Below are 26035 nucleotides of genomic sequence, written 5' to 3'. Positions count from 1 at the left end.
CTTCACGAGCTCTTCGTCCGGTTTGATTCCTTCATTCGAGATAACGTCTTCAAGAAATTTGATTTCTTGCGAGCCAAATATACATTTCTCAGCGTTGAGCGTGAAACCGGTTGACCGTATTGCTGTCAGTGCTTCCCGTAAACATCTGTCTTGCTCTGCTTTTGTCGTTCCCCATACCAGCACATCGTCTATGTATACAGCACACCAGGGACCCTGTCTAATGCGTCACTGATTTCTCTCTGAAATATTTCCGAAGCAACATTAGACCAAATGGTAGTCTCAAGAATCTGTATCGCCCGTACGGGGTACTGAACGTGCAAATTCTTGATGACGCATCGTCCAACGGTATTTGATAAAACCGCCAGTTAGCGTCAAGTTTGTTGAACCACTTGGCTCCTGCTAAATCTGCCACAATGTCTTCCCTTCTGGGAAGCTCGTACCGTTCGCGTTTGATGTTCTCGTTTTTGCGCCGCGGATCCATGCAGATTTGAATTCCTCCGCCCTTCTTTTCAACAATGACCAGTAGACTCACCCACTCTGCCGGTTCCTCCATTTTCACGATGATGGCTTCGGCTTCCATGCGCTCCAGTTCGCTTCGCAAAGGGGTCTGTCTCGCGTGTGCCACTCGCCTTGCTGGCACCGCTATTGGTTTGGCTCCGTCTATCATTGTGATCCTGTAGGGACGTTTCACACAGCCGAGTCCTTTGAACAACTCCGGAAATTCTGCCGTTATCTGCTCTGCTAGACTAGTCTGCCTTGAAATGGCTTCACCAGGCCGAAACACTCGCAGGTTGAAAGTCCCAACAACGCTTGCTTGCCTTTCTTAACTATACCACTGTTCACTATCCGAGTGTGATGCAGGACAAAAAACCCGAGGAAGGTGGCAACCAGTCAAATGACAAAGGTGAGGCAGGGGCGTGCAGTGATACGGGACAGAGTTCTAGAAGATCGGCTCGCATCAAGCGCCCGCCATCGAAGCTGTCATACGCAAAGGACTTCGAACAAATTGTGTAGCTTATCGAGTGTATTTTTTTTCGTGTCTATGTTGAAGTTTCGGCGTTTTGTTTTGCTTATTACAGTCGGTTTACTGCAGTACCCTAAGGAAGGATGATGCATCGTCATGTGGCCTGGCAACTCTGGCCAGAATGTGTAGTATACAAAAGAGCACGGAATCATAAACGAGGACTTGCCTTGTCAGCACATCGCTCTCGGTCATCACACGAAGCAGTTACGTCTTAGTGTTTCTTAATGAGGTTACACACACGTTCAGCAGCGACTGAAGTGTCACTGACAATATGCCCGCAGTCCGCCGTCGTCGCATTGCCGCTTGCCATTCATCAAAATTAAATTGCTTCAAAATTAAATATTTTCGTCACGTATGACAATGAATGTCTCATACCGCCCTAAGCAATGGCTCATACTCCCGTAAACGCGACCTCCCAAATACAACGACACAACAGAAGTGAAATTCTACGCTGGAATGATGAGCGGCACATGAGCCACGTGTGGAATAATACGACGACAATGAACGCTGGAGAAGTGGCTTGAGTGCGTTCGCGCCGTTGCACCGAGGGGCGCCAACGAGCCAGCTGTGGAAGACGACGACGACGCTCGAGCCCTTACTGATAATGATAGCTTCTGCGTACCGGCGACAGACGGACGAATCGGCTATAGAGCTTCGCGGTAAAATTACAGTGGCGTTTCACTTCGAGTAGGCGGATTACGCGCAAGTGTATGAACTCCGCGAGCACGCCCAGCAATCCCCGCGGCGTCGAAGCACAAAGGGAAAGGACGCGAACGCGGCGCGTCACTTCCAGGCACCTTCCTCCTCCAGCGCTCGCTTCCTTGGCGGCGAAATAGGCGATTTCGACGATTTCACAAACTCGCAAGCGTATAGCTGTGCTTGCGCATAATTATACGACGAACTGAGGTCATTTTTCGCCTTCTTAGAATTAGCCACACGTCTTTTGCAGTGGTTTCCCTACACACCTCCTAGGTGTGGGGGGGGGGGGGGGGGGGTGTACACGCCCTTTGTTTTTCTGAAGGCACCCCCTCAATTCGCAAAGACTTTTCTTGCCGTGGTTCTTACGCGCGACGCCAAATTTTGTGTAATAGAGCCCGAAGAACGGCATATGTAAGGGAAAGGACACATTGTCGATAGCTTGCTTGTGATGGTAGACTCCAACACGAAAGAAAGTACGGTGAATGGGACGTCCACCCTACCTTCAAAGCGTCATGGCCAGGGCGCAAGCTTGGGAAGCGTGCAGCAAGGCGGTGTTGCCGCGTGGTGGCACCGAGCAGAATGCCGCATCCGTCCGCGTCAACGGCGGTGACACGCCGTTTTTAAGGCTGCTATGGACTGCGCCGAGCGTTTACGGCTCGCGCGTCGGGGAAATAGAATAAAGATGCTTCTCGAACAAACTCCTAGGCGCGCGCGCCAGCGAACATGTCCTAGCACGCGGTCACGGCCCTCATCCTCCAGGCGAAGCGGCGCGCGCCGACGGGAGACTGGAGAAAATTCCGGAGCTGTCAAGAAGGCAGAGGGAAAGGGACATAGCCTTCCACGTACTGCGGCGCCTACCCACTTTCTCGACGTCCCTTTCTGTTTCTAGATTTTTCGAGCGCGCTTATAAAGGAGCGTGCCGCATGGTTTAATTCGCTGTTATGTCAGATACAGGCAGACAGAGGCAGTCAAAACGTCACCATCCGATGAACTTGCTGCTGTTCCCAACCACTTCTGACCACAGATTTTCCGCATTACGGCAAGTAATCCTTTTGTTGACTCGCCTTCGCAAACAACATTTCTTGTTTTATTTCGATTTTTGACTTTGTAATAATAAGAAAAACTACATTAATACTGTCGAAACGATACTCAAGCATAATTAGATGGCTTCATAATTAGCGAATCGCCCAATATGTCATGCTTCTTTATATCTTACAGAAATAGATTTTGCGGAATAAAGTGATCAAAATGTTTCAACGGAACATTATATTTAGATGACCAACCTTTCTGGCGTTGTTTTTGATTCAGAGGGCTTAAGACACCGAGATATATGCTACGCCTAATTATAGCTAAACGCTGATTTGTTTGATCATTCTCAATAACAGTCACGCCTTTCATTGCCAGAATCCTGCGCAGAATGTTGACCTCTGTTCATAGCATAATATTCCTGGCATGCTACATGGTATTATTTCTTATTAACGAATGTATTATCTCCCTGGTCGTGTAATTATTTCTTCGCTCATGTTTGCTGTGCTTTTTCCTGAACAGTAGATGATGATGATGATGCATGGTGTTTAATGGCGCAAGGGCCAAGTATGGCCAAAGAGCGCCATGCCAGTGTTTGTGAGTTTGCAGTGGAGCAATGAATTCTGAGAAGTAGATGAGGCGTGGCTGTAAAGGAGCCTAAAAATAATCGCTGTATAGTGCGTAAAATATACATGTACTAAAATCATGGCAATGACTAATGAGGTGTACTATGAAATGGAGAATGCATTGAGAAAGAAGAATACTATATTTAACATATTTAAAATGCAGTAATTGGCAAGAAGCACTACTGCCTAAACAGAGCCCTTGAACCACAAGGGCCTGGAGGCATGTGCTATAAAAAACTACTATCACAGCGGCATCCTCTGCAGAGAGGATGCGCTACGAACTAGTTTGGCTAATAACATGCAGGACCACATCATTCAAAAATTTGATGACTGCTTTGGCATTAAAAAGCGGTTCTTCACCAAGAAACATAATGGGGTGAAGCGGGACATGATATTGGTACGCTTGTGGAAAATATTTCTTTCTTTCTGTTTCGGCTTCCCGGCACTCCACGAGGACATGGAGGACGGTCAGCCTCTCACTACATCTACCACAAGTTGGAGGATCATTTCCATTCAACAGAAAATTGTGAGTACCATATGCGTGTCCTATTCTTAGACGACAGAACAGAACATCAGTTCGCCGTGTTTTCGTTGCGGGTGACCAGAAACCTAACTGTGGCTTAATTAAGCGAAGCTTATTATTTGTTTCAGCGTCCCACAAACGTTGCCAGTGGCTTCGCAGTTTCTTTCGCAGGAAAGGCTTCAAATCTGTTACAGGAACAGCAGTTGTAGGGTTAACAGCCTGAGATGTAACTGATGTGGCCATTTGATCTGCTCGAACATTACCCTCAATGCCTGTATGAACCGGCACCCAGCATATAATTACATGCCGGTTTGTTATATACGCTCTGCATAGCATGGAATAGAGCTCAGTTAGTACAGGATTTTTGTGTTTGCAGAGTGACATCAGGGCTTTAACGACGCTTAGGGAGTCTGTAAATATGATTGCTTTTTGAAGTTTTGATTTCCTTATATGGTTCACGGCCGACAATAGCGCATGGGCCTCAGCAGTAAAGATACTCGTTTCCGGGTGCAGTACACCGGATTGCGAGAAGGATGGGCCGACGGCTGCATATGACACGCCGGTATGTGATCGAGAAGCGTCTGTGTAAAACTCTGCGCATGAGTACTTGGATTGAAGCTCTAGGAAGTGCATTTTAATTTGTGCCTCTGGTGCGTTTTTCGTGACCTCTACAAATGATATATCGCAATCTATGAGTTGCCACTGGCACGGTGGTAACAGTTTTGCTGAAGCCATAAGACAATGTTCAAGAACTGGAAGACCCATTTCCTCACTGAGGTTCCTCACGCGCAAAGAGAAGGGCTTTCTCGCTGCCGGTCGATTCTGGAAGAGTGTGGTAGCGGTCACGTCATTTATAGTTGAATAAGAAGGATGTTCAGTGTTCGCGCGTATGCTCAGAAAATACGTGAAACTGCTATATGAACGCTGCAGATGGAGCGACCACTGATTCGACTTACATAGAGGCTCTGGATAGGACTTGTTCGGAAAGCACCGCTCGCGAGGCGGATACCCAGATGGTGAACGGGGTCTAGTATTTTTAATGCACTTGGCGTTGCGGAATTATACACTATAGCTCCGTAATCGAGGCGTTAGTGGACAAGACTTTTATAGAGGTTAAGCAGACACTTTCGATCCCTATCCCAAGTCGTATACGCGACAGAAGCTTTAAAAGGTTCATTGTATTCAGGCATTTTGCTCTCAGATACTTAATATGAGGAATAAATGTAAGCTTCGAATCTAAAATAATGTTTACAAACTTATGCTCGCTGCTCACAGAGAGCGCATCTCCTTTGATTTCTATACTGGGGACAGGCGTTATGCCTCTCTTGTTTGTAAAGAGTACGCAAGTGCTCTTCTGGGCGTTTACTTTAAAACCGTTCTCATCTGCTTATTTGGACAATCTGTTTATTCCCAGCTGCACTTGTCGTTCGCAGATGGCAATATTGCACGACTTGAAGGCTATCTGCACATCGTCGACATAAACAGAATAAAACATAGTGCATGGGATGACTGTGTGAAGGGAACTCATTTTTACAATAAATAGTGTGCAACTAAGCACGCCCCCTTGTGGCACACCGGTCTCTTGGGTGAATGACTTAGAAAAAGCGTTACCCACTCTTACGCGGAATGTGCGATTGGATAGGTAACTTTCGATTGTGTTGCCATGGACACCCACCGCAGAGAGATCTCGGAGAATGCCGTAGCACCATGTCGTGTCGTAAGCTTTTTCTAGGTCGAGGAACACCGAAAGACAGAACTGCTGATGTATAAAAGCGTCTCTAATATGAGACTCAATGCGAACAAGGTGGTCACTTGTGGACGTACCTTCCCTGAAACCACATTGGAAGGGGTCTAGTAATTTGTTAGTTTCAAGGAAACAGATTAGGCGCCTGTTGATCATTTATTCAAATAGTTTGCACAGACAGCTTCTTAGCGCTATTGGCCTGTAGCTGCTGGCTAGGCACGGGGCTTTGCCTTGTTTAAGCACGGGGATGACTATGGCCTCCTTCCACGAGGGCGGGATATACCCAGCCGACCACATGGCATCGAAAAGAGACAGGAGTGTTTTCAGCGCTTGAGGATGCATGTGCTTAATCATTTCATACATGACACGATCCCCGCCTGGCGCCGAGTTGTTGCAGCAAGTAAGAGAAGCTTTAAGTTCAACTAGGCTGAATGGGCAGTTTTAATCTTCATTTTGTGAACATTTTGATCAAGGGGCTTTCGCTCTGCGTGTTCTTTGAACCTGAGAAATGTTTGTACGTTATGGCACGGACTGGATACATGTTCAAAGTGTTCGCCCAGACAACCTGCCTGGTCTTCCAGGCTCTCACCATGGGTACTGACTAAGGGTAATAGGTGTACCTCCCGGCCTTTTATTTTATTAACTCGATTCCACACTTTTGTCTCACCCGTGTAAGAATTTATACCGGAGATGTACTTCTCCCAACTCTCTCTTTTAGCACGTCGGCGTGTCCTTCTACCCTGGGATTTTATTTGCTTGAAACTAATCAAGTTTTCGGCAGTTGGAGAGTCGCGAAGTCGTCCCCAAGCTTTGTTTTGATTTTTCCGTGCTTGTTTACATTCTTCATTCCACCACGGGATGCGACGTTTATTGGTAAGTCCGTTAGTTTGACGGATGCATTTAGTGGCAGCGTCAATTATAAAGCCTGTTATATACGCCACAGCGTCTTCTATATTAAAGGAGGCAATATCGTCCGTGCTTAATTATGTAAGTTCTCGGAAACGTTCCCAGTTAGCTGTCTCCACCTTCCATCGGGGAATGTGTGCCGAGCATCTCCCCCAACTCGGCGAAGCTGCGGACGACGGAATGATCATTACAGCGAGGTTCTAACAGCTCCGCTCTAAAAGAAGAGCTACAATCTCATTCTACAAAGCGACCTTATTCTTCCACTGACAGTGCATTTCACCTCTTTTAGATCGTGCACAAAAGATGGAAATTGTATCATGCCTATAAAGCGACCGTGCTCCCAATTCTTCATACCCCGGACCTTGTAGATTTGGAACTACGTATCGGAATCAGTGACGTCAGTTGCTGGTCCCTTCGAGTTTCGCTTTACTTCAGATAATGTATTTGAGGGCACCTAATAAAGGAGTCCGTATCCACACTTGCGTTAACTTAATAAACATTTTGTTTCTAGTTAGTCGCTCCCTGCCTTTGAATTACTCTACATAGTAGCGTATTAACAGGAATCTATCAAAGCCTACATGTAGTCTAGTATTTCTGCATGAGTACCACGCCCCCTATAATGCATCTGGCCCGGCGGCTAAAATAAATAAATAAATAGAAAGGTTCAGTTTCGCCCGAAATCTGCGGCGTGGCTGCGCCGTAAGCACCCCCCTTCCTGTCCTTCTCTCGCCTCCCCTCACCCCCGTGCCTCTCGCGCGACAGACGAAGGGCGCGTCCACCTCGCCGTCCGCGTCCAACCATTATGAACCGCTATCAAAGGACTACGGCGGCGTCACAGACCGATCAAACGTACAAGTACTCTGGTACGGCCGCGCGGAGCGTATGTTGAAAGCGGTCTGTGATGCGGACAGAGAGTGCCAACTGCTGATAGCTCTGCGCGCTGTGTTTTCGGAGCTCCGTGTTGAAGATAGGCGCGCGGGCCCATATCTTGAAAGCGATCTTCTTACGGGAAGGACGGACGGAAGCACGGACAGTTTTCTCGTTGGGTAAACACAGCAATTCTGGCAGATAAAAAAGTCGTAGTTTTGCCAGAAAGGAGGAGCACCAATTGCTATAGCAAATTAGTAGAGAGCTACACAAAGTAAGGATAGTAGTTTCATCGGCTGTAGAAACTTGGACACATTCGCCTACTAACTAAAATAGCAAACATGGTGTCAGCGTGCACAAGCAAACATGAATAGATCCCACTCGATGGCCGCAGACAACCGCTGTCAGAACGCTAGTGTGAGCAAGCGCGGCGGCAGCTGCTAGCGAAGGTTCGTGTGGTCTATCGCTTCAACGGAAACTGAAAGGTGAAAGGCACAGCGCATATAAAGGTAGGAGCCGTGCGCAGACCGCTTTCAAGCTACGGTGCGCGCGACCGCCCTCAGCCGCGCAAAGTACAAGTACGCAGCTGCTGGCACAGTAGAAGCCGCACCCCTTCCCGCATGCGCAGCCTCCCCGCTTTCTTCCTTTCGCGTGCGAGATTGAGTCTCCAGTTTCTCTTGCGCCCGGTTACAAGATACGCAGTTGGTGCCGCAGCACAGTGTCACCCCACCCTCCCTCCCTCCCATCCCCCCATGGACTTTCGCGCGACGGAAGAAGTGGCGTTGAGTCTCCGCCGTGCATTCGCTCTCCGTGAAAGCTCTCGTCCCTCGCGTGATTTCCCTAGCACATACAGCATGCGCCGCGCGGCGACGATTTTATCGCCCTTGGACTTTGTACGGAACGTCACGGTGATTGCAGAAATCCTCTTGCAGTGTTCATATAATTGCTATTGCAATAGAACGAGATCTCACTATTTATTTGGAACGCTTCTACACATGGCACGAACGTGAAAATTTTGTCACTGATTGCCCATATCGTCTATTTTGGTGCAACGACGTGATTTAGGGGCGATAGTGAAGATTTAAAACTACGGAGGTGTGTTAACAGGTGACTGCCTCCAAATTGCCACATAAGAAACTGCCTCCAGGGTTCAAATAAATGGCGTGAAATAATTTCTTGTTGATTAATCTTCTGCTACTCACGTTATATGCTGCAAAGTATATTTGTCTCGCTATAGAACTTATCTGCAAGAACGCCACACTAAAATGGGTTTGATGAAAAAATCTTCATGTGAATCTGTACCTGATATAACGCCGGTTTGGTTCCGCCCAGCACAAAATAAATCTTCAAGTACTTTTTTTTTGTTGAAAAGCGGCACTCACCTCCATGCCGCAGTCACCCAAGTTGCCGTCAAAAAGATTCATTGAAGAGCAGCACATTTTTTTACTTGGTTGTTCAATACTGGGAACCACAATAAATCCAATCAGGAGAGGGCAAACACAAATATCTACAATAAACACTGCTAGAAATGGTAATGAAGTTCGAAAACGCAAGAACATTTGAAATGTTTCATCAGGATTATAAAAAAAAACAATCAACAGCCTCTCCCCTGTCGAGGAAGTGGGTGTAAGCGAAGCTTAACGTGTTTTTCTTCTGTGTTCTTCGGAACGAATTGCAGTGAAGAGTACCACGTTGTGCTCGAACCACAACCGGTCACATGTACTGCAGCTGGCTCCGAAGTTCCGGTTGAGAAACTCGCGTTGAAACCTGGCCGTCGCCCCGGAGAAGTTGGCGCTAGCGTTGCCGAGGCGGGCACCACCATTCAGGTAGTCCTGGAGGGCAAGACGGCGCTGACGTTTCGCCTGGGCTTCGGAAGCCCTCACACTACCCAGGTAGCACACAGTGTCTTGAAAACATTGTATTAGTGGACTCAATGTCTAAAACAAATTTTTGACCAAAATCGACGCTTTAAAAACGTCGCAGGCACGACAGCTTAAAAACGAGGGGTGAATACGTCTTGAAAACGTTTTCATAAGACTAGCCGTATCTGTTCAATTACCTAGCGTACCGGGTTTTCGACAGCGCCGTTTTTGGCTGGAGAATTCGTCATTTATCCAACCTTACGCAATGTGGCAATACCGTCGTCACATGGGTCCCATGACCACAGTGTACGGGTCCACGCTTGTGGCCGCGGCTGCCGGATTCCGCGTGAAACCGGCCTGTGCATAGCTTCGTAATTGCGCTTGCTTTGGGCTGTCGTGTGGTTCTGCCTTTTTTCGGTTGTGCGGTCCTTTGTCATTGTGACGAGTGAAAGAAAACGATGACGACGAAGTGCGCGCAGGTTCTTTCGCGATTCGACCACGCATGTGAGTGATCTCGCCAAATCAGCGATGGCGCAGTGGTATTGGGCCACGTATGGCGAGCACGTGGCGAAATGCTTCGTGGCGAGACACGCGGCTAGTCAGCGGGAGACGGAAGACAGCAGCACTTTTTATTAAATTTACTTTGCATTTCTTATACATTTTGCTAAAATCTTGCACATTTTCAATAAACTTTTGGTTCGTCGTACTGTTCTCATTCCATGCGCACTTGGCGCAAAAGCCCTGGCCTGGACGCTCGTCCAGACGCGCCGATTTTTTCTTAGGGGGATTTCATTCCCATTTTGGTTGTAAACATCGTTGCTGCATACAAAAGACAGCATTCGAGATTCATTTTCGTGGACATGTTCATTTTCCTGTGACTTGGTAGAAGATGCGACGGCGTCGATAGGCAACAGTGCTTGGCACTGCACCAGGAGCTCTTTCGCACTCGACACCGACGCTTCGACTCATCTGGAACCCCCGAAAATTAGCTTCAGATTATCGCAAACCCTCCAAGACCATTTCTAGACTAGCTTTTTCATAACGTCCTAAAAACGCTTAGAAAATGGATATGAATAGCTTTGGCAAAGGCTTGTTTGTTTCTTTCCCAATCCTATTTCTAGACGAGCTTTTCCAATACGTCTTTAAGACATGTTAGAGATGATCTCAGAAAAGTAATTAAGCCGTACATTAGCCGCTATATACGACGTTTTACCGACAAAGTTGTCTCACTAATGTCTTCTTTAAACTGTTTTTATCGTCTTGGATAAACGCTACGAAAACGTTATGTATCTCTTTTGTGCTACCTAGGTAGAATCGGCATGTTGACGGTGAGCGCTTTGCCGAGTTCGCGGCGCCGTTGCTGAAACGCAGCCTCCTCTTCGGTAGAGCGCACCACGCGATCCTTCCCATCGTGTTGCAGAATCTCATTCGAGGCGAGGGAAGCCCGGCGCAGCGCGCGCCAACCCCCTTTCTGCCCTTTCTCTCGCCGCGAGCAACCAAATGACTGTGATTGGTCCCACGCGTCATGTATTCCGGCGCCGACGCAGCTTTTCCCGCACATGCTCTTTCCTTCCTTCTTGGTTCTTTCTTACTTGTCCCTAGCTCATATCCGCATAACCAATGCAAGTATGGGCCACACGTGAGTTTTTGGGTGCCTACAACGCCACAGAAACTTGTCAGCCAATACAACCTTCGCTTGAAAAAAAAATTGTCGCAGTTTCACCCGAAGGGCGAATCATCGATTGCCATAGCAAATTAGTAGAGAGCTATACGGAGTAAGGATAGTAGTTTTATTAGCTGTATAAACTTAGACATGCAGCAGCACCAGCAACGCGCAGAAGTGTTGTCAACGCCGTCGGCGTTTTGCCCGCGCTCGCACCGAATGCCCACGGCGTTGGTGACTGTTGCCGGTCCCTCTGGGGGCGGGCGGCTCGGAGGTTTTCGACGAGATCAGAATGGGACACTCGTCGAGCAGCGTCGGAAATCTTACGCACCTTCTCGCTTCGCAACGTTTTTATATAAATACGCATTTGGTGCCCCAACTAAATGTCGCCTCCCCTCCCTCCCTCCCGTCCCCCCACGTCCTTTCGCGCGACGGTAGAAGTCGCGTTTGCTCTCTAGATATGGTGATTGTTAAGGAGGAAAGAGGCGCTTAATTTTTATATAAATACGCATTTGGTGCCGCAGCTTAACGTCGCCTCCTCTCCCTCCCTCCCGTCCCCCCAAGGCCTTTCGCGCGACGGAAAAAGTAGCGTTTGCTCTCTATATATGGTGATTGTAAAGGAGGAAAGAAACGCTTAATTCTGCAGCCCTTCAGGGAGCACGGTGCAGAATGCGCGTTTGCTCTCCGACGTGCGTTCGCTCCCCGTGAAAGCGCGCGTACCGCGCACATTCGCACTCGCCCATACAGCGTCCGGAATGCGGCGACGATTTCATCGCCTTTGACGTCATATGGAACCTGACGGCGACGGTGACGATGACGGTGACGGCGACGACGACGACGGCAGAAACCCGCTTTGGAGCGTCCATATAATTGCTATCGCAATAAAAATTGCCTATGATTTCGCAGCAGCACCTGGTATACACACACACAAACATTTTATCCGAGGCTTTCGGTGATAATAAAAAAGGGAAGTTCTTTTTAATGAATATCAAGAAATACCCTCCGTTTAGGCACTCTCAGAATGACATGTAATAGTGACCAACAGACAGACAGACAGACAGACATAAACTTTATTTGGTCCTGAGGAACTATGTGGGGACCCCCTTTGGGAAGTCAGTAGTAGTCGCTGGCAGCGTCCACCTAGGGGCAGGAATACCGTGGTCCCAGTGGCGCACCGACGGGGGGGGGATTCGGGGGTTGTAACCCCCCCTTGAGGCCGACTTAACCCCCCCTTTTGTTTAACCCCTTTTCTTTCCTTACGCATTTGAGTACTGCAACTAAGATGTAAGACGCGCAATTGTCTGCACACTCGCAAAAAGCGCATTTTTTGACAATTTTCCGTTAAGAAATCGAAATTAGTGCTGTTTAGATGGTATTGGCAAACTGTCAACCCCCCCCCCCCCCCCCTGGCAGAGATCCTGGGTGCGCTACTGCGTGGTCCTCCGCCCTTTCGCAGGCCCTCTGGACAGCCTGGAGTTGGACTGAGAGTACGCTGCTTTTAAGGGCATTGTCCCAGTCCGCTTATTTGTTTAACGGTGCGTTACGTAACGCTGGGCATTGCCAGAGTATGTGAGCCAATGTACAGAAATGCACACCACAATCTGGAGAGTGTGGTTCTATATTTGGGAGAATCGACTTAGAAAGCCCCTCGAAGGAAACGACCCCGTTTGGAGCATTCTAAAAGTCGACGATTGAGACCTGTTAAGCTTAGGATGAGGTAGTGGAAAACTCCTCTGCTCTAACTGGTGGTGAGAAACTATTTCGTGGAATGTAAGTAATACATTTGTAGGACTCACTGACGTGCACTAGGAAACACTCATTATTGTGATAAGGGGCGAGTTATTTCACAGGCGAACCCTTTTGTTAAAAAGGGTTCAAAATGAAGTATGCCCACTTCAAGAGGCAGAGAACATTCATTTCAAGAGTGAGATCTCCCCCTTTGCAAAAATTCCGCAAATTTCTTGTTCTCCAAGTTCCACCACACCCAACACCTGCCTACCAAGATGGAATGTACTGTTGTTGTTCAATGACCTTTCTCAGCGCAGAACTCCTGTGAAATAGAGAGTTCTGCAGGGTTTTGGGGTGGCAATACGAAACCATTTAACGGGAATGATACCTCGTTCGGCTAGCCTGTGGTCTATAGACTATTATGAATGTAAAATACGTTTCGTATACATTCTTAGCAACACCATTTCCATTCCTTTATTCCGGGCTTCTGGAAATTGCCTCTCGTATAAACTGCGACAGTAGAGCCTCACACAATGAGTCATCCCTCTCAATTGGGTTCGTTTTCTTTGCAATCTTAAGTATGGATCAGAGAGCAATACTTCTTTTAAAAATTAATATTATGACATTTCACTTGTTTTTTTTTTCGTCGCCGACGAACTTCCAGCCTGAGTCTTACGCTGTTTCCTTACTAGGAGAGTGCAAAAAAGCACATCGCTTGGGAACCTGATAAGCATCTAGAGTCACTCTTTTTACTCTGGAGATTTGAACCACCTGGTGCACGTTAAAGAACCCCAGGTGGTCCAAATCGCCGAAGTCCCCCACTACGGCGTGCCTCATAATCAGAACTGGTTTTGGCACGTAAAACCCCATAATTTAATTTTCTTTTTGCTACGTTGAAAAGTGCACAGCATTCATATTTGAATACTTTACTTATGCGAGTGAAGACTCCATTTGGCCCTGTTCTTATTAACGTCGCCTTCTTTTGCGCTGCTGGAAAACATGACGAGTTTCGCAACCCTTTTTTTATTTTTATTTATCACATACTGCGGACCGAATACGGTCCAGGCAGGAGAGGCAAAATACAAACAGACAAAAATATTCGACCTTGAAAAAGAGGCACCAGAAATGGACGATGCATACTTATAGAAAACTGAACGAGATATTGCACGGATAAAAACGTCATGAAACGAAAAGAAGTACCGTTAACAATATTGCACATCACAGATAATGCATTCTGGCGGTCCATATCATTCATCCGGAGCAAGAAGGAGGGAATCCATTCCAGTCTGCTATTGTTTTGGGGGAAAATGAATACTTATAAACATCGGTGCGAGCAAAATAGGTTCAATGTAGTGTTGATGCCTATGACGGGATTTTTCAAATGATTCTGTAGTTATGTGCTCTTGGGGATCAATGCCTAGTTTCGAGAAATATAATCGGCTTAGAAACTTAATTCTAGCAATTCTTCTGTGGTATTTTAAGCCTTCCAACTTCGCTTCTTGCAACATAGTAGACGGAGAGTCCCGGCGTTTATAGCGGTTGTATATAAAACGAGCCGCTAATCTTTGAATTTTTTCTATCTTTTCGATATCTACTGTTGTGTGAGGGTCCCATACAATACTTGCATACTCAAGAGAAGGTTTTACTATGGCTTTGTACGCCTTGTTTCTTAGTTCGTTTGATGATCTTCTTAATATGTGTTTTAGAAAGCCTAATTTTTTACGAGCTGAAAAGCATACGTTATCAATGTGCGTGTTTCATTTAGGTCTGGATGTAATGCTAATTCCTAAATATTTATATTCTACTTGTTTGACCATGTTACCGTTTATGTTTTACAAAAACACCAGTTTGTTTCTTTTATTAGTAAGGCACATCTGTACTGTTTTTTTCAAAATTAATAATCATATCCCATTTAGCACACCATTCTGCCAGTAGTTTTAGATTCACATTCAACTCATGTTGGTCAGAAACAGAATTTATAGTTTTGAAAATGACACAGTCATCGGCAAACAATTTAACGGAGACAGTTGATTTGACAGAGTCTGCCATATCGTTGATATAGAGGTTAAACAAGACTGGTCCTATCACAATCCTTGGGGTACTCCCGAGTAAACATCTAAATTTCCAGAGCATGATTCGTCTACATTTACATATTGTTTTCTGTTAGTCAAATAAGATATAACCCAGTTGATTTTTTCGGGAGGTATACCAATTGTTTTCATCTTTAGGATTAGTTCCGGTGTACGTCATTTTGACGTCACGGTGTCAGTGGGTGCTCCCGACGTGTATTCAATAAACGAACATGCCTGTGTTGTACTGCGGTTGATACATTCGAAAACAACACACCCGAGCCGCTCTGCACTCGCACGGTGCGCCATCTTGTGTGTTTTGCGAAGCGTTCGAGTGCGCGTGTTGGTAGTGCATGCTGACGTCCCGGGTGAGCAGCCGGTTGACTTATTGAACGCGACCTTCGCCTAGGCGAAATATTGCCGAAGTGGAACGTTTCAGAATACCGCCCATGGTCGTATCGTTAACTTTGTATTTACCAAAATTGGCATGGTATGGCAAGAGTGTACGACAAGCATAAATTATAGGGTTTGACATGAATATTGACACGTGTACATGTTTATCTTTCACCGGTGACCGCTTTTCACCGGCTGACAAATGTTAAAACGGTATCTCTCGGCGCAGGACGCGCCTGCATTGGAACTTTCTGCAACGTCATCGATGCTTCTATCCGTTCTCGGTTGTCACCGACGCTTATGTCACACGGGTACCAGGAACCTACGATGACTCATGTATAAAAGCTGACGCGTTTCACCGCTGATCGGATTTCAATGATCGCCGGCTGTGTTCGCCGCTATCGTTGTGCTTCGAGTGCAACTTGCTTTTGTAGGCACAGGTACGTCCAATAAAAGTCCGTTTCGTCATTCACAGTTTTGAGCCTGTGTTCTTCACCGTCACTACTACGTGTCTATATCATGACATGTGTGCCATGTAGGTCATGAAACAGCTGCCTACGTCTTGGTGCTCTCATGGTAGTTTCAGTAAATTGGTAGGTACCAAAATTGGCATAATATGACAATAGGGTATGATGAGCATAAATGATAGGTCATGACATGAATATAATTACATACCTGTCATGTAGGTCATGAAACAGCAGCTTAAAATTACAATGATCCAGCGAAAAAAATATTAACCCTCAAAAACCACTGAAAAGGGTTGGGACGAGGGTAGTAATAGAAGGAAACCCTAAAGAATGATGGCAGAAGTGATAGTCATGAGCATGACTCAACAAAAATATCAATGACTTAGCAAAAGAAGATTAACACTGAAAAACCACTGAAATTGGTCGCACGTGGGTACTAAGTGAGGAAACTACTAAAGGATCGTGGTAAAGGCCATAGTCATGACCATGACTCAGCAAAAATGACTGACCCAGCAAGAAAACATTAACACTCAAAAGCCACTGAAATGAGTTCTGACGTGGGTACTAAGTGCAGAAAACAGAAAAGAATGATGCTAGAAGTTAGTCATGAGCAGGACTCATCATAAAGGCAATGACTCGGCAAATAAATTAGAACTCACGAACAACTAAAATGGGTTCGGACGTGGAAACTGAGTGAATGAAACACTAAAGAATGACGGTAGAAGTCATAGTCAATGAGTATGATTAAGCAAAAATGACAATGACACAGCGAAAAAAGTTTAACACTCAAAAACTACTGAAATAGGTTATGACGTGGGTACTAATTGAAGGAAACAATAAAGGATGACGCTAGAAGTCATAGTCATGAACATGACTCAGCAAAAATGACAACGACTCAGGGAAAAAATTATTACGGAAAACCAATGGAATGGGTTTGGATGTGGTAGTAAGTGAAGGAAATGGCTGAAAAGCAGTCCCTTTAAGCGTGACTAAAGGGATTCCTAAGGACTCATGACATGCATGTCATGACATGCGTGTCTTGTAGGTCATAAAACAGCCGCCTAAATCTTGGTGCTCTCATGGTCGTTTCCTTAACTTGGTAGGCTACCCGGACACTGCTTCGCATATAATCGATTTCCACAGGGCGTGACATCTGCCGGTTTTTTAAGGATGTGCCATTTTTTTTCAAAAAGTCAAGTTTTTCACAGAGCACAATACAAAGCGCCACGTAACAAGTAACTGCTTCGGCGTGTAGAAAAATCTATCTGGCATTTTAATAAAAGAGACATGTATCAAGTATAGCGCAATTCTAATCGTTGAACTGTATTTCTTGAAGAGGGGGAGATCGCTAGCATAATAAATCGAAATGCAAATGAGTTCGCCGCACGGGCGTCTGCGTCAGCTGGCGTTTGGCCTGTTGCGACACCACGGACCCGAGCACACGGCGGTTGGAACGTCCCGCTTGTAGCCGTGCGCGGCTTACCCGTGTCCAAGGAAAAGGAGATCCTCCGGGTTGAGCCGATGCCTTGCGTTTGGACCTCTATCGCCCCTACGAGGAGGGAACACACATCTTGGGCCACTGCTTCACTGGCGCCCCCCCCCCCCCCCTGGACTCACCCACCCGGGGGAAATCGGCAGGCACCTTTGTTTGTCCCTCTCTCTGACCTTTCTTTTTCTCTATCACTTTCTATTTTTCCAGTTTTCTATTCACTTAGTCTGACTTCCGACATTCCAGCTAGCAATGGTTAACCTCCTGTGGAGCAACGAAATTTGGTTGCACATATTTGGTGATAGCAATAACGTACAGCTGGTGTCCGCAGAATGTGTTTATTACAAGTCCTTTGGCGTCCCCTTGTTGGGCTCCTTGGTGGGTGGCTAGTTTTGTTGCCGAAATCAGAGCACTTTCGTGGCTAGTTCATTTCCCACCCTTCCTGATCGCCGCCTAGATAAAGAGGCACACCGATGAAATATTAATTTTTTTTGTCAGCAAACTGAAAACTTGCTCCGATTCCACGTTATACATTTTGATAAACCCCAAAAGAGCTTGAGAATTATCTCACTATTCCTAGTTTCAACATGTCCTACTGAAGTACTTGAAGCAGGCTACACAGGGTCGAAGATGCCCGGCGGTGATGTATTTCAGGAACCCCGCGATAAGAATCCACATGACAACCTATTGGTATACGGGGACATTCCAACGACAACACCCCCGCACCGCACGATGAACACCGCCCATGCTATTGTTCCCGGTGATGACCTGATTGAGGTGACAGAAGCTGAACTATTAGAAGGATGGAGCGAGCAGACCGTAATCAATGTTAAAAGAATTATGTTAAGGCTAAGGCGTGATGGCAAAGGGATCAAAACAAAGCATCTAATACTTACATTTGGTTGAAATGTGCTTCCCGAGTGTATTGAGGCAGGTTACGTGAGGATCCGGGTCAGACCGTACGTCCTCAACCCTCTGCGATGCTTCAAATGCCAGCGAACTGCCGGTGTCACCAAACTTATGCAAAATGCAGTGCTCATGGGCACTCCTCTGAACCCTGTGAAAATACTCTCCACTGTGTGAACTCTGATGGGGAGCACGCCATTTCTTTCTCTCTTTGTTTCTCTCTCTTTCTTTCTCTTTCTGTCTTTCTTTCTTCCTTTCTGTCTCTCAATCTCTTTTTTTTTCTCTCTCTCTCTCTTAGTTTTCTCTTTCTCTCTTTTTGATCTTTCTCTCTCTCTCTCTTGCTCTCTCTTTCTCTCTCTTCCTTTCTTCCTTTCTGTTTATCTTTCTCTCTCTTTCTCCCTTTCTCTCTCTCTCTATTTATCGTTCTCTCTTCCTCTCTTGCTCTCTCTTTCTCGTTCTCTCTTTCTTTCTCTCTTTATTTCTTTCTCTCTGTCTCTCTCCTTTTGTCTCTTTCTCTCTCTTCCTTTCTCTGTGTGTTTCTTTCTCTCTCTTTTTTGTTTCTGTTTCTTTTTTCTTTTTTCCCCTGGTATGTGCCATTGAGCTTGGACCCATTCTGCACAATCGTCAGGATCGGCCCACTTTTCAGCGAGATACCGCCACCACCACCACCACCACCACCACCACCACCACCGCCGACACTTGTGAGTCTATAGACCTACATCATGCTGGTAAACAGCGGTAGGCACAGTCGATATATTTTATACCCTGTAGCGACGACGCGTAGGCTCCTCTCACGTTCGCCGCCCCCGCTTGCACGCACGGATGGCGCTTTTTTTAATGGGGTGGGGTGTGGTGTGCTAAAACCACGATTTGATTATGAAGTACACGGTAGTGGGGGCGCCGGATTAACTTTGACTTCGTGAGGGTCTTTAATGTGCACCCAGTGCACGTTCTTTCATTTCGTGCCCACCGGGATTTGACCGAACAAGACGCTAGGCCTAGCTCGCCGACCGCCGCAGTGACGGCCGACAGCAGTTACGACCTGGCCTGCAGCTCATCATAGTGAGCTCATTTTGGACAACAGTATTAATGTGGGCCGAAATGAATTGGTTTCCTCGGTGTCTTTGGGGCGAATAGGCAACGAAACGTAGTACTTCCAAGCCAGCCGAGACGCCTCGCTGAGACGGCCGGTGCTGGGTTTCCGTCTGCGAGACGAAGTGCCGTCGGATCATTGCTCCCGATCGTGCCATTGTTTAGTACTGGGCGCTGCTTTACAAAACCCGCGCAAATTCAAGATACTCGTTTCTATTAAGAACTATTTTATGTTAAAAACAAGCTGTAGACGATTTCTACGTCCCCCGCAGGGGCGTCTGCGCAAGCAGGCGTTAGGTGGGTTGCGACACCACGGACCCGAGCACACGGGGGTTGGACCATCCCACGCGTAGCCGTGCGTGGCTTAGCCGTGTCTGGGGAAAGGGGGATCCTGGAGGTTGAGCTAATGTCGGGTGTTTGGACCTTTTAAGGCCCCCCGGCTGAGGCAACACACCTCTTTGGCCTCTGCTTCACATAGACGGCACCCCCGGACTGACCCACCCGGGGGAAATCGGCGGTCGCCTATTCCTGTCCCTCTCTCCGATCTTTTTCTTCTCTATTTTTTCTGTCCTCACTGTCCTGTCACCTCTTCTCGTCTGTTACTTCCACACTTTTCATAGGCGGCTTGGGTTAACCTTGTGTAGGTGCCCTCTCTTGGGTTTTTATATAAGGTTATAGCGGCAATGTACGGCTGGCGCCTGCAGCCTTACACGTTAAGTGCTGCAGCGTCCCCTTGTTGGACTCCGTGGTGGGTGGCTGCCATTGCTGCCGAACAACACTGAACTGTTATGGGAACGCCCGCTTTTCCTCGACTTCTTGATCGTCTCCCTCACAAGAGGGGACGCACCGATGAGATATTGAACATGTTCACGCGACCTAAAGACATTTTCCCACGATTTCAAGTAGTGCATAGTGAAAGAACAGAAAAACTAGCAAGAACAATATCCCCATTTGTAGTTGCAAAGAGCTTCACCAACACGCTAGGCCCTGGCTACAAGGTCACCAAAATGCCAAGCGGGGACCTTCTTCTTGAACTACGTGACAAAGAACAATACAATAGACTCGGCAAACTTGTTACTTTTGGTGATGTCCCAGTTACCGTTTCACCGCATCGGTCCATGAACACAGTACGGGGGGTAGTATCAGAAGCAGACCTCATCGACCTATCTGAAACCGAACTATTGGAAGGATGGAAGGAGCAAAACGTCATGAATGTGCAGCGCATTGTTATGAGGCTGGACAACAAACAAATCCCCACGAAACATCTGATACTTACCTTTGAACTGAGCGAATTGCCACAAACCATTGAGACAGGCTACACAAAGATAGCTGTAAGACCTTAGATACCAAACCCTAGGCGTTGCTACCAATGTCAAAGATTCGGCCATGGCTCGCAGAGTTGCCGTGGTCGACTCACCTGTGCTAAGTGTGGAGTACAAGGTCATGCCTCAGACAATTGCGAGGCCACACCTCACTGCGTTAATTGCGATGGTGAGCATCCAGCGTACTCCCGGTCTTGTCCAAGTTGGAGAAAAGAGAAGGAAATTATAACACTGAAAGTCCGTGAAAACATATCGTTCAGGGAAGCACGCAAAAGGGGCTCACCATTCCACACGACTACTTACGCTGATGCGGCGCGTCAAGGGGCAGCGTCGCAGCGGCTACTGCCACCTGCACAGCCCGCACGCAGTAAGCTGTCATTTGTGGCCCCTGCCCCCAGGGTGGAAGGTGCTAAGCCTACTCCACCCAACCAGCAAACAGGCCCGGTTACCCTAGGGTTGCCGGCACAACAACAGTCCTCGGTGGCAGCCTGCGCTACGCGTAGCGAACCGCAGGCCCGCCAGCAGCTCCCACGGTGGGTGCAGTCAAGGCTGCCTCATCCTCACCGACCCCTGCTGGCGCTAGCAACAGCCGGCGCAGCTCAGGCCCAAAGGCAGCCCCATCGACCTCAGGGCTGGTGGGCGCGAATGCCTCGTCCTTCGCGGGGAGACTTTCCCGCGAAACTTCTCGCTCGCAAGAGCGCGTGTCCGGCGCTTCACAAGAAGCAATGGACACCACACCCATCCCGACGGCGCACCAAGCGCCTAAGGAGCGGCGAGGTTCCCTCGATCGCTTCAGAAAGGACAAATCCCGCGTTACAGGGCCTGGAAAGGGCTATGTAATCTAAGGCAACACTTCCTTTTTTATAGTACACACAGCACCTATTTAATTTCAGTATGGATACACAAATCATACAATGGAACATCAGAGGCCTTCTTAGGAACCTCGAGTGACGTCATCTTGGCCGCCATCTTGGGGTACTAGCAAGTCTAGAAACTTCGTGAACAAAGAAAGCGGGACACCACGGCAGTAGAAAAGCCGCATCTTGCACCCAGCGGCGAAGCGATAACAGCCATAATGCGGTGGAAAACAGTCCTGTCGAAATACATAGCAATGTACACATGATAATATGGTGCACTGACGTCATCATGGCTCTCACGTGTTGAGCTACTTTCACGGTGAGATGCTGCGACCGCGACGTCACGTGAAGACTATGTATAGGAACTGCTTTGCGAATGAAATTCGTCTTCTGTTTTACTCCGCTAGTCGCATTGCTCGCCCCGGCAACCGCAGCACATCACGTGACCTTACAACAGTCGGCCCGCGGGCCGAGCGGGCTCGGTAGTCCGAGCTTCGCGGTCCCCGCATGCGCAGCCGTCCCGACTGCGCAAACGCAACATCCAGTAACCGTCACCCCTTCTGGAACTGTCCAACCATAGCAGAGCAGCGCACGTCTGCGCTGGATGGCCTGACCATCAACTCGTATGAGGAATGAATCAGTGCCAGAGGCAACGAAGCCACGAGATTGGCGCTGGTGCTCCTGCGGTACGCCCACATGACTGAGGTTCTCCCTCACGAATAGGAATATTCTTGATGAGGAGGACAATGATAATGAGGATGATGATTTATTGGCATTACCTTCGAAACGAGGCGGAGACAAATAACCACCGAGCCTGCTCGAGCTAATCAAGTAATGTCAAGGTATTCATCAATCTAGTATTTTGTCCATGTCTACCTTCCTTCTCTCTTCCTTAAAACCTGCGTATCTACCTTGTATATTTACCTATGCCTGTAACCGATAGGGCACCATTAATTTCTTCCCTGCTTCTTTTTTCTCCAATACTCCAAATATCCCATGCTTATGTCTTGCCGCCGGGTACTCAGCACCAGCCCTTTTCTCCTATTCCTTTTCCGTAGTTAGGTCACGAGTCATGCTTTCCGAAATAAAATGCACCATTCATTCATTCCCTTTGTAAAAGCGACACTAAAGAGAAAAGCTAAGTTTAGCTGGATTAGTAAACCTCACTTCCGCAACAGCAAAGAAGCCTCTCTTAACGTGAGAAGTTTCTTGATAAGCGAGAAAGCGCGCAAAAACGTAAGACTGGCGACGACGCCGGCTTGAAGTTCCCGCCGCAGCTTGGCGAGACGTCGGGGATTTCGACGGATTCTGCTCGAGCCTAGTTAAATTTCATTGCATTAGCATTCGCAGAATGCTTCACGCAGTTTCCGACGGCTATGCATATCTATCGATCTACGTTTGTATCTATGATTGTATCTAACCGTTTCCCCGCATACTTGGGTCACTGGGTAGTTAGTAAATGGTGGGGTGTGTATCACGTCGGGCTGATGTACTGAGGTAACAGGGTTCTTAAGCAACCATCAGACCAATTTGGGTAACTGAGTTTGTGGCAGTGTTTACAGACGTGCCGCTCTTCGACGAACCTCTTCCACGCCAACATCGGTGGCTGTAAGATGCGGGACTGGGTAGGCACCGCTGTTCGAAGATGACGCCGATTTGGAGCACTGGATATGCGCCACACGGTTCATGCTGGCCTCCAATGAACCTCTTGGATGCCAGCTAGGGTCACTGTGTGTGTGCCAGTAGGTGTGTGTGCCGCAATCAATGAACGTCTTTGACACCAACTGGGGTAAATAGGCATATGCCACTTGGAATGTGCAACACTACAGTGACGCATCGACATACACATATACATCCGCAAACTGAAAAGTGATCACCAGCTTCGTGACAACATGCGATGAACGCTTGTTCCTTCGAAGCTGGGAGGTGGTGGCTTCGAACACGTTGTGGTGTATATGGCGAACCCACTACCGGTGAAACCGTGATTACGTGCAAGCTGTACTTCGCGTCTCTCTGTGGAGAGCGTAATTAGCCGCACGGCGAACTAGGCCTGGACTTCTTCGGTACAGTGGGGCCTGTTCGACACGGCGTCACTTTGATTGCGGCTGCAGAGTCGAATCTCGGCAGAACAACGTGCGTGGCATTCGGGTAGGAGAGACTTGGGGTGGGAATAGGTGTTAAGGGTACAGTGCCGCACAAACGACAAACTCTCTGTTGAGAAAGAAAACGCGTTCAAATTCACGGCTTGCTGCTCGAGCTGCAACGTCGAACGCAACAACAACGTAAATTGGCTAGCTGGTTCTCCCAAGCCCCGCCAGCGACACAAAGGCGATGTTTGTATCCAAACGGACCAAACGCAATCTGTTGTGGTGCTTCAGCAAATGAAGGACTGCACCCTTTTATTTTAATGCGTTAGGATTCTTAGGGCCTTTCACGCATTTTACAGCTCCTATGTGTGTATGTTTGTTTGTTTGTTTGTTTTGCACTAAAGCGACGCAGAGCAGAAAAAGCTGGAAACCCGAGCGGCTCACAATCGCGCCAAGCACTGGCGTTCCGGCTGGCGTAGGGGCTGCACTGCAGGCATCGAATATACAATTTGGCTGGCCTTGCCCGTGCGCACTTGCCCTTCATTACAGTTTGTTTCTAGCTAACCATCTTCCCACCTACCCTGCTCACTGGGTAGTCAGTGGTCGAATGGTTAGCGCATCTTTAAACAGACCCCTTGAATTTATCCTATGCTAAACGGACTCCTACTCACATCACAAGAATTCCTCAAGGACAGCAACCCGGCGCATTAGCAGGCTGAGCCACAAATGCACTGGCCATGTTCATTTGTGGCGCAATTACCCCAACCTCGAGGTCAGCATCACAGCGCCATAGTCCGTGGTAACTGGTAGTCCTGATAACGAAAGCCACCCACGAACGGTTGTCCAAACGATTTGTGGGCACAAGCTTTCTTTGTATTATTTTACGCCTCCCAATAACGAATGTCAATAGGATTGCAAGATGCGTTACAAGCTGCGTAAGCGGATAGGGCGATTAGGAGGCGTCGGCGGGCATGTATTGTATGAAGGTCGCTCTCATTTGAATTTATCATGCTAACACAAGCATTACCTTTTATAACTGTTAGAGAAAAACAAACAGTAGTTATGCAATGCATCAAACGGCATTGTGCCTTCCTCAACGATCATCGAATACTGTAGCAACGGCGTGTACGGAGGGCATACCTCGCGGGTATGAGCCACATTCTTAGGCCGCTGCAACACGTTGCACGAAGACACAGCGCAAAGGCAACGCAGGCTGTTGACCTTGCTTCATGCCGCCCACAGCAATGTTATCCAAGGACGTGCCTACCAGGCACGTCCTTGCTTAACCTCCCTACCTTTCCCTTCTCGTTTCTCTCTCTCTCTCTTGAAATAAATAGTGGAGGGAGTACTAATTCGAAATCTCTATTATCTCGCGCGTCTGAACCTGCTCCTCATCGAAGATTGCACAGCCTCCACAAACTCTAAGTGGAAAGATATGTATGGAGAAAGAGAAACGAGAGAAATGTGGTAACAGAAAGTCGCTTTGCTAACTACACTGAAGGACAGAGCAGAGCAGACAGAGAGTGAGTGAGTGAGTGAGTGAGTGAGTGAGTGAGTGAGTGAGTGAGTGAGTGAGTGAGTGAGTGAGTGAGTGAGTGAGTGAGTGAGTGAGTGAGTGAGTGAGTGAGTGAGTGAGTGAGTCAGTCAGTCAGTCAGTGAGTGAGCCCGCGTGCGCGCCCATGTGTGTGTGTGTGTGTGTGTGTGTGTGTGTGTGCAGAAAGAACTCAGTAACGATCAAAGTAAAGGAAGTTTCTCGTTGTTTTAACTATCTTGACCGCCTTTGGCCGTTGTCACGCTTCTAGTCTTTTCGCCAACGCATCTTCACGTGCTGCGTCGATCACTCTTCACTGACAAACACGCCGCCCCGTTAGCAGCCATCTCAGTAGTGTAATCACAATTAACGTGACAACCCAGAGCGCCGGTGTAAGGCACGTAACACACGCGCTGCCCTTCCACCGCCAACCGACCGCAGGGCGTTCCCGTTAATCAATAGCGTGCAATCAGGTGACGTCACAGATGCCATATTGCTGTTCTATTCACAATTTTATATTTTTAAGCAGTATAGGATGATTCTTTGTACATTTCCTATTCCCTAACCTAAATTTGAGTCATTCGAGTCATCGCTTAAGCGCACAATCATTCATGCTGTTTTTTTTTGTTAAAATTACTACCTCAAAGCACATGAACAAGTTTGTCGTTAGCTCTAGCCTCCGATCATTAAGTGAAATAAAAGAAAATTGGAAGGTTGTTGAACCTCTAGGTGAAGTCTTCCTGGACGAATGTGATCTCGAATGTCTCTTGAATGACCTCTAGAGGGCTAGAAACTGACATAACCGGTAAGGAAAAGTGACGGTAACTGGGAAACGATGACATTGTCCTCAAAGAAAAAAAAAACATTCTTTCGCCATCACCAACCAAACGCGCAGCACGTCAAACATGACAGTTTCTTTAGTATAAAGTGGTCGTGTGTAGCAATTACTCAGTGCGCGCGGATTTTAGATGAAGGCGCACTGAGTGTGCAGGGAGTTCAATTTAACCGCAGCTTAATGTTCGTTCCAACACCGGACATAAATGGCAAGAACAAGTCGCGTACACAAATGTGCACACAATGGCTGAAGGCGACAATGCATCGCCTCGCTGGAGCTTCTGCTGGTGGTGTTAAACCATCAATGGAACCCCGTGCCC

Source organism: Dermacentor silvarum, chromosome 10, assembly GCF_013339745.2.
Source record: "Dermacentor silvarum isolate Dsil-2018 chromosome 10, BIME_Dsil_1.4, whole genome shotgun sequence".
Classification (NCBI taxonomy): Eukaryota; Metazoa; Arthropoda; class Arachnida; order Ixodida; family Ixodidae; genus Dermacentor; species Dermacentor silvarum.
The sequence above is the reverse complement of the archived record's forward strand: the minus strand, read 5'-3'. Positions refer to the sequence as shown.